This window comes from Atta cephalotes (assembly GCF_000143395.1).
Source record: "Atta cephalotes unplaced genomic scaffold scaffold00014, whole genome shotgun sequence".
In the NCBI taxonomy this organism is placed as follows: domain Eukaryota; kingdom Metazoa; phylum Arthropoda; class Insecta; order Hymenoptera; family Formicidae; genus Atta; species Atta cephalotes.
This window is the reverse complement of record NW_012130078.1, coordinates 3,900,704-3,905,140: the sequence shown is the minus strand read 5'-3', so window position 1 is coordinate 3,905,140 and position 4,437 is coordinate 3,900,704.

The window sequence follows — 4,437 nt, the reverse complement described above, 5'->3', positions numbered from 1 at the left end:
GTAGTAGTAATAATAATAATACTACTATATATATATATATATATATATATATATATATATATATATCTCATGCTGTTTGCATCTTCCTCCATTTCTCTTGCCGCATCAAGATGCATCCGCATTACTCGCGCGCACATTGCAGCTCGATGCCGCGCTGCATCGCGCTACGCATACATTGCTCGCGCGTAGCACACGCCGCTCCTCTCCTCTCCTCTTTTCTCTTCGCCACTGCGATCTCCCTCCGCGAGCGATTCGCCCCACCAGTACTCGCGGCTCCTCGCGACGAGGAAGAGGTGGACGAGCCACTTGGTGAAGTTTACTCGTGTTCTCGTCCTAGTACTAGTTCTGCCGCAATCGTGTCCGCACGCGAGATTCACGCTCGCGCGACGCTTCCTCGCTGTAAAATTCTTCCTCGTGGCGAATTCTTCAGCGAAAATCGGGAAGAGAAAGTTTTCAGAATCTCAGGCGTTGATGTTCCAGCCGCTTTTTACCAGGTTCGTTCGCGTCGATCGACTTTTCCGGCCGAGCGTTGAAAGTCCGAAAATGAGAAACGAAAGGATGTCGTGAATCGTGCTTTCAATGGCGACACGCAGCCGCTTATTGGTGTAAAAGAACGTTCTCGCGTGGGAAAGTTGAATGAACTTCTGGTGCAGCTGCTGCCGTTGCTCTCTGCGTTTGGCACGTTCATTGTCCCTGACCTATCCCGAGGGGGGGGCGTCTGGAATTTTCAACCTTGAGTGCCCGATCGTGATTCGCGAGCGTGCAGCCCGTGTAGCCGGCGAGTGAAGTTTGTTCTTCGGCGTGCACCTGGTGACAGTGATCTAGTAAAGTGTCCAAGGTTTCATACCGGATCAGTCCTTGAGATTGATCTCGATGGCGCTCGGGACAGCGCAGCTGATGATTATTTAAACGTCGCAGTTCTTTCGTTTTGTTTCATTCAAGTGGATTAATTTAAATGGCTATCAATCTATGGACTTTGATCTACGGACTACGTTATTCCACTCTCGCCACCTGACATTTGTCGCGACATTCCTCTGATACGAGTAGACTCGCATGTTTTTGTCGTTATTTTTATCTTATAGATGTTTATAGAAGTTTGAGAATTTAATAAGCCTTCCACTGATAGTGGAAGTCAGCTTGTGGGTGACCTCGCGTAAATTCCAGACAGATGCGCGTTGGTTAATCGAGACGATTTATCTCCCAAGCGGTTTCGCAATTTCTTTTAGAAGCGTCACGTTTATGGTCCATTTTGAGAGTCGGGCTCCGTCTCTGGACGACGATAAATAGTTGGACGAGTAGTTGTAATTAATTCCGCGCACGTGATAGTGATACTCGGTAGTCTCGGTGCAGTTTTATGATCGTGCGATGCGCTCGGACGTGGGACGCATAAGTGCGTTTTTGCCGTGCCGGCTGTATAAGAATGCGCGAACCGGTCGCGACTCGAAACATAATTTTATACACTAAAGCGAATGTTTTGCTATTAATTAATGCTAACGTAATAGAACTCGTAACTTTAAATTTGCATCGGCCTGTTTATTACAGGAGCATATCTGTACGTACAATTCCAATGACGCAGGCGTTAAAAAATTAATATCTTGAATAATGAATTACATCTCTAAATACTCGTTATTCAAAATATTTATCTTTTTTTATTGCAAATAAACGTATCAATTCTTTCTTGTCACTACGGGAACAACACTTGAGTATGACATGCCAGGCCAATTCAATTGTTAAATTTTCATAAAAATAAACATATTGTAAATAATTTCTTTTAATCAAAATGTCAGACAAAAGGCCCAGTTTTTTATTTTCTAGTTAACTTACGATTTTAAATTAATTTTATTTAATTTGATGTTTATGTATAAAAATTATTTTTTCAGCTATGATTAATCAACTAAATTGATTTTAAAAGTTACTGCAGACCATCATTGCAGTTTTTTGACTAGCTAGGAAAAAACAATTTTTACATTATTAGATTAAATCTGACCAAAAATTAACCAGAAAATGGAAAACTGAAATATAATACTAACAATATTGATTACAGTATTATATTAATTATAATAAAAAGGCTTTGAGAGTGAACGCAAAAAGCAGTTTTTAATTAACATTTTTTTTCGAGGAGTCATTTTTGATTTTTAATTGTTTTAATTGTGAATACTAAGCAAATGTATGTATTTTTATCAATAAAAAGGGCAAAAGCAAAGGCATTAAAAAAGTATTAGAAAAAAAAGTCTGCTCATACTGAAAAGGCGTTTAAAAATTAACAATAAATGAAATACAAGAAACTCTGAAGAAGTTATCTGAAACTTGAGAAGTGTACGACGACGCTGGTGTCCTAATTACCGCGTTCCTTCACGTACAATAGCATTAAGATAAGTTTAAGAGATACGTGACGTTAGCTCGCGCGACGTTAATTATAATATAATAATACGCACATGCGAAAACTAAAGCATATAAGCGAAAACTAAAATCATCACTGTCTTGGTTGTGCAGGTCTTAGTGCTGATTCACCGCGGAGACTGCAAGGGCGGACATCATTATCGGTGAGTAATGATTACTCATGTTAACGAAGAATTTTTTTTGTGATCAAACTTGCGTTTCATGAATCGCTGTTTGGTACATGTATTTCTTTGCGACGTGGATGACTCGAACAAAAGAGATTCTCAGGAACGCCTCTATTACGCTGCTATGTGGAAACGAGTCGCGCTCTGAATGGGATTGCGATTAGCGAAAAGCGGGTCGCGACGTTTTCGCCTGGTGGCCGCGAAAGGCGAAGGCGAAAGCAAAGCCGGTGCAAAGCAAAACGGTCCGTGCACGAAGAAGGGTTAGGGAAGAGGGAAGAGGGACGAGGCAAAGTGGTCAGACTGGTGTAACAGGACGTTACCCTCTGGTTGCATACAGCAAGGGCAGGATACGATATTGTTATTGCGCCTTCCTTCATCCTTCGCGCACGGTTCTCTCGGGTCTGCTGCAGTCAGTGGTTCCCAAACCTTTCTAGCTTTTGGGAATTTGTTGAAGATTGTTTTCCTTCACTGAGAGAAACGATTTTGTTATAGGAACAAATCAAGGGAAAGCAAATGTGATATTTGTTAAAAAAAACGATCTATTTGTTACGATTGCAAATTAATTCCTCAATAACAAATAATAACAAATCATAACAAATAATCAATAGCAAATCGCTAGCAAATAAGAGGCTCATATATATATATATAAAAGTCGTAAACACAGTTGCAAGTTCTCAAATCGTAAGAACCAAAACACTTGACCAATTCTAGTCAAATATTTTTCCTATATTAGATTGAGTTTGGTTTTCTATGACTTAAGACTCCATATGATCATCTACGAATTCTATGTAAACGAGCTTAAAGTCTATCCAAAAGATAGATTCTATATAGTTTGCTTCTGTTACTAATAATTAGTTGATGTAGCAGACTAACAACAAACAAAATTTATTGTTACATATTTACCGATTACCACTTAAAAATACTGGTGGCTTGTTAAATTAACAAAATCCTTTCTCTCAGTGTTTGATCTTGGCGATTAAATTAAGTCGAGTGTACATTTACTTTGTTTGAAGAAAGGTACAAGTAGCTTTATTATTTAAAAATAATTTTTAATAAGATTATTAAAATAGCTTTCAGTCGTTAGTATCTATTCACGGATTTATTTGTACATTCGTTCTTGTTTTCTGCCTCCCATTTTCCTCCAATGCAAGTAACAAAGATCAGACGAAGTTAAAATCCTGTCGATCGCGCTTTTTACCTTCAATCCGCCGCATTCCATCTGCAGTAATATTGTTACTCGCCTCGCGCATCTCGCTTTTCATCTTCCTTCGCATTTCCATTACATTTCGCCGCGATGTTCCCGATACGCTGGAACGCAAAGTAGGGAAAACAAATGGCCCTCTGGAGATTAAAAACCACGCATCGTACATTTTGTCTCGCGAATGTTATTTCGTGTTCATTCGTGATCGCTACACGTGAAACTGTCTCGAATCACCAGTTTGCAATACAATCCTTTTTAGGTGTTGTGTACGCGTTCATAAACCACTGCATCGAGTCAGGTAAACCGCAAAGGGTTAACCTAATGCTACGAAATGAGATAGTTGATGCGGCGTCGAATGAATCAGTCCTTATGGTGGAATCAGTAAACGCGAATAATAACACTCGGTGGTTTCACGGTATTTCCGTATCTCAATGACTATTTTGAAATCCCAAGTGTGCGTTAATACGATATGAATATCGTCAAAGATTATAAGGTATTTACATTTAATTCTAATCGATATTTGCTCCGAAAATTCTTTAACTAGTATATATTCGTACGGAAAAAATGATTTTGCTAAAGTATCAAAAAATTGTTAGTTAGATACAGAATTAAAAATAATAAATTTTGTTGTAATATATATATATATATATATATATATATATATATATATAT